Consider the following 14,761-nt stretch of genomic DNA (forward strand, 5'->3'; position numbering starts at 1 on the left):
AAATGGCAGAATCGTAGAATTGTAAAGTTGGAATGGACACTAAGGGTCATCTAATCCAACCCCTTGCAATGCAAGGATCAAATGAGGCGCACGTCGGTGACAACCCCATACCAACCACATGGCTTCTTCTGAGCTATAGTTTTCCTGTCAGGTTTTTCTATACTATGCTGAATTTGGCTGGAATGGGAGCAGGTATGTGGGGAAGCTTTCTGGAGCTTCCCATTGAATCACTTCATCTGTGGACAGCTCTTTTGCTGTCATAAAATGTATGCTGGTGGGATGGTGGAACTTAGCTCTGGGGGAAGATAGGAGCCAGAGAAAGTTGGCAACTCCCCCAATTTTCCTCTCCCTTCCCCTGGAAACACCCATTTCCTCCCCCCTTTATGAGGGCTTGTAGTGTCTTCAAATTATCCCATCTGAACTACCCTAGGCTATTGTAACTTGGAATAACTCTAGCCAATTTCTAGGTGTGGTGACATCTAGCAAACTTGAATGTGAACATGAAAACAGTGACACCACCATTAAGACAGTTGTTGAGTATTACTAGACACTCAAAGATGAAACAGTAATCAAACAGTTGAAGATGATGATGTTGATTGTGTTGAAATATTACAATGTGAAAGAACCAACACACTATGTCTGCAGATGCAAGTTCTATATGATTAGATTCCTAAATAATTGGCAACATTTTTTAGACAATTAAGCCACTATTTTCAGAGGCTGAATATTGGGGCATTGTACAGTTAATTAAATGTTCATGTTTGCTCTTTGAATCTGAAGCACTCTATTTATTTCCATCCCACAGCTATTTAATATGCAGGAATAAGCCTGTTTGCCTATATGGTTCTGGGACAAAATGTTGCCATGGAAAAAGTGTCTCCAGGGAATTAACTTACTGACATATCCTTGGTTCATTCTATACAGTATATAGTGATTTATCAATGTGTAGGAAAGCCAAGGAAATTTATTCCCTTCTGAAGTGCATTCTCTGCCTAAATACTGGAACATCTGATCCAGACAATGCATTGGGAATTGTTTTTCTTTTTTCCCTTTGTCTTTGTTTTTAATTTTTATTAACTAAACGCTATGAAATGCTGTTTACCTCATTATGAAACTTGGAGACCTTTCTGAGGCTCCTTCCCACAAGAAATTCCACAAGAAAATCAATGCAGACATGCAACAGGTTTTTTTTTAAGCACATCTGCAAACTGTTCTCTTTATCCATATGTTTCCATAAGTTTAGGCAGTTTGCAGTGAAATATGATAGCAGTAAAAAGGGGAAAAGCTGGGTAAAGGGTGAAAGATGTCCTCTGAGTTATGATACAGTCCAATTCATATTTTATTCAGCTGTGTCAGTCGCTACAATGAAATTCTGCACCTCCTGTATGAACATGTCAGATGTTCCCATACCAGAAAGTAATAATGACCACCAAGAACACAGAAAGATTTCCAAGATTAAGATTTTCTCTCTTTTTTAATGTTCCATATTTTTTTGAATGTATGAACCGGTCCAGTTTAATCAGTTGGAACCACGTGTTCATAGCCTCCAACATTTCTCCAATGAAAAAAAAAGACACCCTATTCCATGATAATAATAATTTTATTATTTATACCCCAACCATCTGACTGGGTTGCCCTAGCCACTTTGGGCAGCTTCCAACATATATAAAAACACAATAAAACATTAAACATTAAAAAAACTTCTCTATTCAGGGCTGCCTTCATATGTCTTCTAAGGTTGTATGGTTACTTATCTCCTTGGCTTGGGAGTCACATAACTCCGTACTGTCCAACATTTCACTGATGAAAATATGGACGTCCAAAGAAAAACTGGGACATTCCGGGATCAAGGTGAAAATAGGGACACTTGGAGGGTCTGCATGTTTTGTACCATTTATATTAATGTTAACATAAAACCAGGATAAGGATCTACATACAATGGTACCTCGGGTTACATACGCTTCAGGTTACAGACTCCGCTAACCCAGAAATAGTACCTCAGGTTAAGAACTTTGCTTCAGGATAAGAACAGAAATCGTGCTCCGGCAGCACGGCAGCAGCAGGAGGCCCCTTTAGCTAAAGTGGTGCTTCAGGTTAAGAACAGTTTCAGGTTAAGTATGGACCTCCAGAACGTACTAAGTACTTAACCCGAGGTACCACTGTATATGTATTTCTGACATAAATAAGAAACCACTGCATCAAAATGAACCCAAAGTTGTAATTGACCAGATCAGACAATGCTTTCCCCTGGTTTGGTACCATGCTTATTATGAGGAGCAAGAGTGCACCAGACTGCCTGGTGCATTTGCTCGGTCTGCAATGTACCTGGAGAGCCCCACAAGGGTGCAACTTTAACTATATGGCCTATATGCACCAATCCAGTGTGCATGAGCTTAGATTAGGCAGTCTGTTCCTGGGCTTCATCAGGGATACTGTCAGGCTGAAATGGGCTTCTGCCTGTTAGATTTTATGCAACCAGGTCCTGTCTGAAGGCTCTGCCGATCAGAATGACTTGTTTCCATACCTTTCTATCCCACCTTTTCCCCACCATAGAACCTAAGGCAATATACATGGGGTTCCTCGGTCTCCCATCCAGGTACTGACCGAGGCCAAACCTATTTAGCTTCAGAAAGGTAGCTACATCATGGCCTTCAGACTGTGCCCTGTCACTCCCATCAAGAAGCAATGTCATGAAGAAGCAGCTTCAACACAGCACAATGCCGTGGCGCCATAATGCATCAAAGGTGGTGGCAGAAAACAACACTGCAGCATTTCTGGTATAATTTTTTTGGGATATTTGCTGGAAGCTATGTACCACACACAGAGTGCTCCTTATGCCATGTGACCACCACAACACTGTTAAGGCCACAAATCATCCTGAATGCACAATAAAAATGACTTCTGGAAGGACTCATAGTCATCTTAGCTGCCTCCCTGAAGGCATGTTAAAAGCATTTCCTAGTACTGGAAGGACAGATCCTGATGCTGAGACTCCAATACTTTGGCCACCTCATGAGAAGAGAAGACTCCCTAGAAAAGACCCCGATGTTGGGAAAGATGGAGGGCACAAGGAGAAGGGGATGTTCTCGAAGCTACCAGCATGAGTTTGACCAAACTGCGGGAGGCAGTGGAAGACAGGAGTGCCTGGCGTGCTCTGGTCCATGGGGTCACAAAGAGTCGGACACGACTAAACGACTAAACAACAACAAATATTAATAACTTTCAAAAATTCAAAGCTACGATCCTAAACACACTTGAGAGTATGTCCTATTGAACCCAATGAGACTTACTTTCTGAGTAAACATGCATAGAGTTATGAATTCTTCTGTGTAAGTTACTGAATGATCTAAGGATATTGCAAGCTCTAATGTATTATTTCTCAGTCAATGTAATGGAATGTAAAAGCTGTCCAAGCTGGTTTTTAAAAATTTAGCGTTCTTACCCACTGACACCAAGAAAACCTTCATCTGAGAAGATGTAGCATCATATTTGAGGAGAAGTAGCATCATTCCATAGCAGAGCTGTGGAACCAGACTGGCATTGCTGCAGTGTACCTGAACATGGGTGGTGTGCAACAAGGAGTTCTGTGCTTAAGAAAATTAATATGGATTGCACATGGACAGCCCTCCAGCTGTTTTGGGACTACAACACCCATCATCCCTAGCTAACAGGACCAGTGGTCAGGGATGATGGGAACTGTAGTCTCAAAACAGCTGGAAGGCCAAGTTTGGGGGATGCCTGTGCTAGGGCTAGACTGCTGGGTGCAGGTATGATCACCTTAAGGCCTTTAAAAGCTGGTAGCCCTTCCCTTCCCAAACAATACTGTCGTAGTCGCAGTTTCCACAACATCTTTCTTTTTATTTTTCACAGTGGATGTACTGCTGTCAGAGTGAAGCTTTGAAAGCCCTCCTCTCCACCTTTAGTTCCTTGCTTTTGGACCCCACTTGGAGAACTGAGTACCTCAGAGGACTGAAGAGAATGTATACAACTAATTGGAGCTTTGCTCCAGCAGCACTGCACCCGCTGGGAAAAGTTAAAATGACATTGAGTGGACTGCTGTGGCTGCCAGCTGGCTGATAGAGGAGGAGGGGACCAAGCAGATCTCTGACGTCTCTCAGCCCCACTCACCTCACAGAGTGTTTGTTGTGGGGGAGGAAGGGAAAGGAGAATGTTAGCTGCTTTGACTCCTTTGGGTAGTGATAAAGCGGGATATCAAATCCAAACTCCTCCTCCTCCTCCTCTTCTTCTTCCTCCTCCCCCTTTTAACCTTCCCCTCCCTCTCTTATCCCTGTAATCCTCTAACAAGGTTTGCTCTAGGGAGTTGCTGGGGACCCGCAGAAAGAGATGTGGGGTGTTTCGCAGTGGGAGGAGAGGAAAGGTAAGTTCTGCTGTGTAAGTAGAAGTCCTTGTGAGAACAGGATAACTTTGTTGCATACAATCCAATTTTTTCATCATTCATTTGCTTTGCTTTGCTATTTACCCGAATGAGATCTGGGTTTATAGAAGGATCAGGGAAATGGGGTGACTGTATGTGTTGATATCACAGTGCCCTTTGGGGGAATATATCTACATTTGGAACCTTCAAGAGCCAGCTTGGGGCTCCTATAAACAGAAACCAAATTAGTTGCTTGCCTAAATGCTGTAAAGTGAATCTGGGAAGAGAGCCACAAGGATGTGAGGGGAGGGAAATCTGACATCTGTCACTGACTGTGGCTAAGTATGGCTCTCTGTAGAGTCTATACGTTGCATCTCCTAACCTTGTCTGAACCAAGAACTTCTAATTAGGACAAATAGCCTCAGAACAAGAAAATTATACTGAATTTAAACATTGCCAGCTGTGATCCAATAAAGATGCCATAGTTGCCACATATCTTTGCCAAGATGCTAGATTAACTTCTCCTGTTGATAATTAACATTTGAAGCAATAAGGGAGGGTGAAATCAACTGATGGCCTCATTTTAATAAAGCAAAAATTAAGTCATCAAAGCAAAAGGCATTGATTGAGTTCATTAAAGTTATCATGGGCCATCCAACAAATGTTTAGTATTTGTCTCCATAAAGGTAAAGGTAAAGGGACCCCTGACCATTAGGTCCAGTCGCGGACGACTCTGGGGTTGCAGTGCTCATCTTGCTTTATTGGCCGAGTGAGCTGGCGTACAGCTTCCGGGTCATGTGGCCAGCATGACTAAGCCGTTTCTGGCGAACCAGAGCAGTGCACGGAAACATCGTTTACCTTCCCACCGGAGCGGTACCTATTTATCTACTTGCACTTGATGTGCTTTCGAACTGCTAGGTTGGCAGGAGCTAGGTTCCATGGTTTACTGGTAATCCACACTGCAATCTGACTGTGAATGGGCAATATAACCAACCATTAGCATTCCCACTTTTGTGGGCTGCTGTGGAGAGGGGAGGGGGTGCAGAAGGCCAAAGGGCTTTGCATTCACTGGTCCTTTTCTAACCCCACTTCTCAGTGCAGGCTGGGAAACAAATCCTGCTTTCTCAGACCTGAGCAAGATTCAACACAATGTGAAAGGCTGAAATTGGTAGCACTTTCTGAATGGGGCTTTTTCAGTCCTGACCTTGACTTCATTTGTAAAAATGTGTTTGTGAGAATGTAATTTGCACTGAGTTGTAATGCAACATAGGGGTTGTTTTTGAGTGGTATGGTGGGCAATGCCTGATATTCTGTATTCTGACAATCCAATGGGCAGATATTTACTAAAACCAATGGAACTTTTAACATGTTTGGATCAAATCATATATTGCTACCTTGGAGTGATTAGTACTGATGTGATGCCGTTATGTGATGTTTGACTTATGGCTTTCCTTACCTGTGAAATGAGGAGTGCTATACAGTGGTACCTCTGGTTACGAACTTAATTCATTCCGGAGGACCATTCTTAACCTGAAACCGTTCTTAACCTGAGGTACCACTTTAGCTAATGGGGCCTCCCACTGCTGCCGTGCTGTCAGCATGCAATTTCTATTCCCATCCTGGGGCAAATTTCTTAACCCAAGTTACTACTTTCGGGTTAGCAGAGTTTGTAACCCAAAGTGTTTGTAACCCCAGGTGTTTGTAACCCAAGGTACCACTGTATTTGCTTTTAATGACAACAAATGTATTACTTTACCTTAAATTAAAAATAAAATAACATTGGCAAGTTTTCCAGTGCTAAAAATGACTGTCAAAGTCTAGAGTGTGGTGAAAATGTCAGGTTGAAATTATCTATTGGAAAGATTATTTGGTACAATTTCCCACATGATATGTGTCTGTTCACCTCAGAAGTGCATCTCAGAGATAATCTTTCCCTGCTAATTTGGTAGATTTCCATTGCTAATGATTCTTAAACTTATGTGCAACAATAGCTAAAGAACATCAGGCTCAGTGTTTATCGGAGTATGTCCTTGTTTCTACCGAAAAAAACAAAGATTTCTCTTGTTGGAAGTGACGTGAGCAAAGAGGGAGATATGAGTGCTCTGACCACAACAAGCAGCTGAAACTGTTTCTGCATTAGCGTGAAAAACAAAAGAATAGATCTGTCTTTTTTGATTACCAATCTTTTTGAATGTCAAGCTTGCAAAAACATAAGTAAGATTTCTGTTTTTCACTTTTGTATAAGTTACTCCTTCTCATTCCTCAGGTGAGAAATTGTTCAGAGCGCACATGATGCACTGAAAATAACACAAGTCACAAATGCTCTTTGGTGCTTGCTAATGGGCTCTATGAAAGAAAGCTACGCTACAGTGTGTGTGTGTGTGTGTGTGTGTGTGTGTGTATCAGAGTGTGAGCATATGTGGAGAGGAAGCTTCTTTATTTTTATAGTGTTGGAAAGAGGATTTACTCTAGTTGAGGAGCAGAGACTAGGGTGTGGACTGAAAGGCTGACATAGGCTTAGTGAGAGAATCCTAGCTCTGTGCTGCATCAAGGATAGCTTAACACAAATTTATGTAAAAACTCTTTGTGTTGGGGTGGGAGCTCAATATAAATAAAATTATTACCCACAAAAACCAAATGCAACCCCTCCATCCCTGTTAATAATACTGTCAAAGGAAAATGAGAACAACTCTGAAATTATGCAGAAAAGAAAACTTTGAATGGAGGAAGGCAGGAGAATTCTTTTTGGAATGGAAAAAAGCTGATTTTACGAGAGAGAGGGAGAGAGGATTGGCTTAAACTGCAGAACTGGAGCGTTAAGCATACCATGAAGTAGCAATGCTTTCTCACCCATCACCAGGGTTACCCAGCTCACTCAGGCTTGCAACAGCATCTGTGCTAATTTGAAAGGCCATGATTAAAACAAATCCCTTGTGTTTTTCAGGAAACAGAGGCCTGAATTGCTAAAGTGGTGAATTTAGCAACTCGCTTGGTGAATTCCTCTGGATAGAATTTAGGATGAAAGAAGAATATAAATCTTTTCTAAGTATCGGCTGTGGCAGCTTTGGATTTAGCTGTGAATGAGTAAATTGTAAAGTAGACTCTGTGAGATATGCTATAGGCCCACCCAGTGGAGAACTAGAACATGACACAAGTAAAAATGTAAACACTGCAAAATGCTTTTTTTCATAAACTACTTATTGAGGTTTAAGATTATATCTAACCTTTGCTGACTTTCGCTTGTGCACTTTGAAGCATAACATGGAGAAAGCATAGGATAAAGCCAGTACTTGGAATGAATTAGTTTGGTTTAAGCAAGTTCGCTGAATTAGTTCAAAAAGTTCTTAACTACATCTGAATGCTACTTTGGGCTTTATGCTTAAAGATACACACACACACACTGCATTCCACTATGTGTGTGTTTTGATGTTTTCTTAGTCTTCAAAAATATCTTTATATTTCAACATGGAGCCATGCAACATCCTGAATACTAGGAATTTTTTTGCCAAGGCTCATTTCTAGGGTTGCCACATGTCCTCTTTTTCCAGGACATGTCCTCTATTTCAGGGGTAAAATTTCTGTCTGGGTGGATTTTTTAAATTTGTGAAAATGTCTCTGGCTATACTTTCCAGATGAGACATAGACATAATTAGTGGTTAAAGACTTGCTTTCCGCTTCTCTTTTCCTGCCCCCCTCAGCAATATATCACAGCTTCTATAGCCTACATATTAGGGCAGTTCATAAAAAACTTTTTTTTGAAAATGCCTGCTCCAAATGTCTTACCTTACTACACTAGGGATTATATAGCTATATCTGAAATGTCATGCATACAGTGGTGCCCCGAAAGACGAATGCCTCGCAAGACGAAAAACTCGCTAGACGAAAGGGTTTTGCGGTTTTTGAGCTGCTTCGCAAGATGAATTTCCCTATGGGCTTGCTTTGCAAGACGAAAACGTCTTGCGTTTTTTGCAAGTTTGTTTCCTTTTTCTTAACACCGTTAATACAGTTGCGACTTGACTTTGAGGAGCAACTCATAGAACGCGGTGTGGTAGCCTTTTTTGAGGTTTTTGGTGATTTTTGAAGCTTTTCCAAAACTTTTCCGACACTGTGCTTCGCAAGACGAAAAAACTCGCGGAACGAATTAATTTCGTCTTGCGAGGCACCACTGTATCAGTTAATATCTTGACCCTTCTCCATGAAAATAGCTGTTTACTTGGCCATTTTCCTATGTCGTGAAGGCTGAAATTTCAATTCAGTGGAGAAGTGTCAAGATATTAACTGATACACATGAAATTTTAGATATAGCTATATAATCCCTAGTGTAGTAAGATAAGACCTTTGGAGCAGGCATTAAAAAAAAAAGTTTTTTATGAACCGCCCTACTACGTATAGCAGGGGTATTTAAAATGAGAGTCGTCATGACATCCTCTTTTTTGCTCTTCAAAATATGGCAACCCTAGCTGAACTTAAACTGAACTGCGAAGTGAAGTGAATCAAACTAGATGGTTTTGTAAAGTGTTGAACATGAAATAGAATTCTTTTTAAGCAGATAGATTTGTGCCTTTGGTGTGCATAAAAGGTAAAGGACCCCTGACAGTTAAGTCCAGTCGCGGACGACTCTGGGTTGCGGCACTCGTCTTGCTCTTGGTATGCATAGCTGGTACCTAAGCCCACTTCACTGCTTAAAACAGATGCCATTCAATGATCAGGACTATAGAATTGGGCAGAAAGGTTGGCGCTGTTGAAGAATAATCCCATGGGACCAAATAAACATGAGGTGGGACAGTGCTCCCTACTGCCAAGTCAAAATATATTCCTCAAAAGGTGAAAAGTTATATTTGTGTCTGAAGATAAGGGTCACATCCACACCATACATTTAAAGCACATCTAGTGCACATTTAAAGCAAATGGTCTTACCCAAAGAATCCTCAGAACTGTTCTCTCTGGCAATATCCTGAAAACGCTGATCAGATGCGCTTTTACTCGCAAGATTGAATGTATTGCCCTCAGCTGCACTTGAGGGACTATTCCAACAGATTCCACATGGAAAATGCTCATGTCCCTGTGGAGATGGCAGTACTGAATCGGTGGTGCATGGCCTTCTGGCTTGCACTCTTTATAAAGACTTGAGGAATGAGATTATTACCCCTCTCTTATTGTCCATTCCCAACCAGTGCCACAGTGTCCTTTCTCTTGGCAGATCAAGATGAGCAGGTGACAGCAAAGGTTGCATGGTTTTTAGCTGGGGCAATCAGAATAAGACCCACTAACAGACTATTGATTCAAAACCCTAAAATGTATTTTATATAATTGACTTTTCATTTCTGTTTTGTATATCGTATTGTTGTTTTATTGCTATGGCCGATGGCTGACGCAAATAAAGATTCATTCATTCATTCATTCCTCAGAACTGTGGTTTACCCTTCACAGAGCTACAATTCCTAGCACCCTTAATGAACCATAGCTCCCAGGACTCTTTGAGGGAATCATACACAATGAGATCCCCAGACTATTTTCATCACCTGGCCTTCATGTAGCAAGCCCACAGGGATGTTTGTTGCTGGATCTGTAATGGAAAGTCTGTTATTAAAATAAACGTGAACTCACTTTGGCATCCCATTTCTCTGTATGGCAGAGGGCAGAACTTGATCAGCCTTATAGAAAGCAGCCCTCTAGACTAGGCACCCCCAACCTGTGGCCCTCCAGCTGTTTTGGGACTACAACTCCCATCATCCCTAGCTAACAGGACCAGTGGTCAGGGATGATGGGAATTGTAGTCCAAAGCATCTGGAGGGCCGAAGGTTGGGGATGCCTGCTCTAGGCATAACTGTCCTGTTTCCACAGTTGAACCAGACCACACAATTCTTGAAGGAATCATGGCCACCCAAAAGTTCTTGCCTCTTGCCTATTTGTGCTCCCTGCTGTTGCAAACATTCGTAAGGGAGCCATGGGCTTTTTTCTAGAAATAATTATTGGAAAGCTGTGAGCTAACCAACCATTGAAAACCTTGAAGTTTTAAGTGTACTTTGACTCTACCTAACTTCTATGGAGAAGAGAGGTGGGGATTCTGAGGGAAGGGATAACAGAGAACTCCATCCTTTGGTATGAGTTCCTTCTAGTGTACTATTGTGTTTTGTGAGATGAGCTTGAAGAGGACAGGGCCTTAATTTTGGGAAGACGACATCGATATTTCTGTAGTTCCTGAATCATAAATTTATCTTTAAAAAAGATCTTCATTGTCTTTTTGGAGTCTGGTTCCTGCTTACAGGAGGTTGATAAACAGTAAACAGGCCTTCCTGGCAAATACAAGGATTAGTGTTCTGATCTTTTCTGCAACCATTAGGGTCAGGGTGCTAGCTGTTCTTTCCAAATCATGTAGAAGAAGATAATGTAGGTGCTTGTACCAGGGTCACAGTTCATTCATAAGGGATGTATTTTATATTAAGTTCATGCCAGCTGTTCTAATGCCATGAGCCGTAGAGATAAACCACATAAAATTCCCGACTAGCACTCATTGTTACATTAGGTTCTCAGAAACATGAAAATCCAAGCCGTGTAAGGAAAAACCAGGCAATTAGCAGTGCTCATCCATTCTTGACTAACACAATATAGTACAGTTCCCTGTTCAGGGCAAAAAGCAGCTTGCTATGTGATTTTTTTAATTGTGAAATGGTTTGAGGAAATCACTTTTAAAAATCCTTCTTCATCCCTTGTGCACCAAACTTCTGCAAAACTGCAAAACCAAAAAGCCAAAGATAGAACCACATGTGAACGATTATCAACACTGGGGGTGGATATTTAAGTTGTAATTAGAAAAATCTTAATAATTATTCATAAAGGAAACAGTTTATAAGAAGTAAATAAGGAGGCCAGATACAGGACAAAGGAAGTCTTTTATTTGGCTGTTTGTATTGTTGTATGTTATGCTCATGTTTAATGAGAGTGGATTTGTGTATTGGGGGGTGGGGGGGTTGTGTTATGTTGTAAATAAAATTCCAATAAAAAGGGGGGGGGAGATTAACACTGGGGCAGCCTTTCAACTATCGGTCATGGTATGAAACTTTTCTGGTTTACAGTGGTACCTCTGGTTATGAACTTAATTCGTTCTGGAGGTCCATTCTTCACCTGAAACCATTCTTAACCTGAGGTAACACTTTAGCTAATGGGGCCTCCCGCTGCCGTCGGTGCGCGATTTCTGTTCTCATCCTGAGGTAAAGTTCTCAACCCGAGGTACTACTTCTGGGTTAGCAGAGTCTGTAAACTGAAGTGTTTGTAACCTGAGGTGTTTCTAACCCGAGGTACCACTGTACATATTGCAGATTTTTGAAATGCTGGGTCTACTTGAAACCTCCGGGGCCTCTCAGGGTGCACATGGAACTCTTTGCATGTATAGATGCCCCTACTCAGCTGGGACCACAATCAAGTTGAAAAGAAAAGACAATATGTACACTAGAGCTATATGTATGCTTCATGGGGTGCCTATACGTAGGGAAAGCTCCAAGTTCTTTTCACTGCACAGATTTTGCTTTTAAACCTTTCCTCACAACGGTTTTGTGGTTATTCATATTTTGTTTCTGAATCGCTCAATTGGTACGAGTTTGAGACTCTTAATCCCAGGGTTGTGGGTTCAAGCCCCAGGTTGGGCAGAAAAAGATTCCTTGCATTGCAAGGGGTTGGACTAGATGACCCTGGTGGCCCCTTCCAACTCTTGACAATTCATAGAATCCTAAAATTATAGTCACATCGTTCTAGGATCTGAACATGAAAGTGGCTTCTATCTTCATTTTAGGTAGATTTCTCTGTTGCACCCATGCTTGTGTTGCATTTTTACTTCCATTGACATTTCTGAGAACTGATGCATTTGCTCATTTACCGTTGCATTCAAATCCCACCTTTCCTCCAAAGAGCTCAAGGGTAGTGTTCATGCATCTATCCCTCCCCATTTTATTCTCACAGTAACCATGTGAGATAAGTTAGGCTGAGAGAAGGCACTTGGCCCAAGATCACCCAGTGAGCATCAAGGCAGGATCTGAACCCTGGTCTTTCAAGTCCCAGGCCAGCACTCTAACCACTCCATTATATGCAATGACTCCATTATATGAAATGATTATAATGCATGTGTCAATCTGAATATCTTAATATGACCAAAACGAACCCCCCCCCAAAAAACACATTCTACTGTTTCACACCCGTTCCCCGTCCTCCAAATTACAGCTTCGTGTAATGTTGTGCCTGAAAGACTTCTGGGGAAGTCAAAATTATCGCATGCTATTTTGCAATTTAATTGATCCTCACAACAGTATTCACTAACTGTGGACCCCCCACCCCCTTTATGGACAAACAAACCTGCCTTACAAATAATAATGCTAGTATTGTGTTTCAGTTGAGGTTTTAAAAATAACCACCCACATTGGTATTCTAAAGATTCAACTTCAGAAAATTCAAACGCCAGTAGTATCCGATTTCTTTTCCAAGCATTAACACGTCTATGTGAAAAGAGAGAGCTAACACTATTGAAAATTAAGTTCATAACAGCTAGTCCGTCACCATGCAAGCTAGCTGAAAAATTAAGAGCTAATTGCCATAAAAGGTCCAAATTTAAAATAAAATTGAAGTGAGCTATACTAACCTTATACAATATCCTAGTGTTAGAACTTGATGTGCTCAGAGAAGAATTTGATCTTTCATATTTACCAGAACAGTTTGGAATACAATTAGGTCTCATTTGAAAAAGTAATCATTTTAATTTAGTTGTGCAGAAACAGGACACTGTGATCCATGAACAGATAATGTTCCTCATTAAAGCAGAGTAAGAACTTTGTGCACTGGGGCAGATGTACAGTGATAACCAGGATACAATGAAAATATACGATTTCTGGTTAAAAAGTACTCTTTAAAATTATAATCAGGTTTGCCATGATGCATGACTAAGAGATCAAAGGGACATGGGTAAACCTTAATCAGCAAAAGTTGAAATTAACGTTTTTAGAATAGCTTCTTCTGCATTCCATTGCAACACAGGGCTTTTTTTTTTTTTTTGGCAGAATGCTTTACGTAAGATAGTAAGATTTAAAAAGATGGCTATGAGCAGAAATGTCCAAGTGTCATGAATAAAAGAGCCGTATGAAATCCCTTGTGATTAATTTCAAGGAGCTAAGTGCTGTATTGCTGCTGCCTATGGACAGGATCCAGAAGACTTCAGGGATCACTTCCAAGCATTTCCATCTCCACCAGTCCCAACACTATCCCCATAATTGTGGTTCAAATGCTTTTTCTTTTTAGATGCTAAATGCATAGATGTGCAAAATGCTGCACTGAAACCTAATGACAACTGTAGCCAACAAAGAATAACAACTATGGTGGAAACCACTGGTCTATTGGGTTTTCCAATGGACAATACCCTGTTGTTTCCATTTTGGGCCTCTACCTAATCACCTTGGCTCAGAAGTCTCCCATTCTGCCTAGAAATATTAGCAAGTTGGGGAAGAATGCATTTGGAACTCCTGCTGCCGCCCTACATTGAGATCTCTTGGAACTGGTAAAACCTACACTTTCTCCATGTCCTGACTCAATAAGGCACCCTGTGAAGGCATTTGAAAGAACACAAAAGGGTTTAGATGGGAAAGGGTGACAGGGCATGCAAACCCCAGCCCTGATGTCCCCAGGCATGCACTTCAGACGTCCACACATGCACTACAGAAACCCAAGCTGTTTTCAATGTGTTCAGCTGAATGTGCTTAAAACGCCTCTTCGTATATTTGGGATGAATATGCAAATATTGGGGGGGGTCATAGAGGAAGGGGCTTGCACGTGTATTTTCCCTCCCCAGTTTAAGCCATTTGCTTAAATACCAGGCTCTTGTCACTGCTATTGAGAGCCCCCTTCTTTTTGTTAGATAAACATTCATCCTTCTTTTGCTCATTTCAAAATTCTTTTCCATTCTAGCATCAACCAAAGACTGTAACTCATCTTAATACTATGAAACTTGTGAAATTTTAGACTTCACTGGATTACAGAAGCAGTGAGGTATCAGAAACAGTCCTTCTTGCAGACACTTTGTCTGTCTGAAACTCCCAGTCGTGTCTTTCCTACACCCCTGAATGGCAACTCCCCTCTGGCTGCGGGCAGGAACTTTTTTTGGTGTGGACGTGTGTGAAATTTTGATTCAGACACTGAGGGGGCAAAAGGTTAAAGCTCTCCTTTCCCAGATCACGGTCCCTGTCTGTCTTAGACCTATGCCAGCAAATCACACACTAAGCAAGGACAGGCTATGTGACGTATGTCATATTTACTTTGACTCTCAGATCATGAGTCCTCACTAGTCAGTGCATGTACCCAAGCCCTGGGCATCCAAATCCTGCCAGGCTATGCTCACATCTCCTCCCT

The sequence above is a fragment of the Podarcis bocagei genome (assembly GCF_964188305.1).
Source record: "Podarcis bocagei genome assembly, chromosome: 2".
NCBI classification, from domain to species: Eukaryota; Metazoa; Chordata; class Lepidosauria; order Squamata; family Lacertidae; genus Podarcis; species Podarcis bocagei.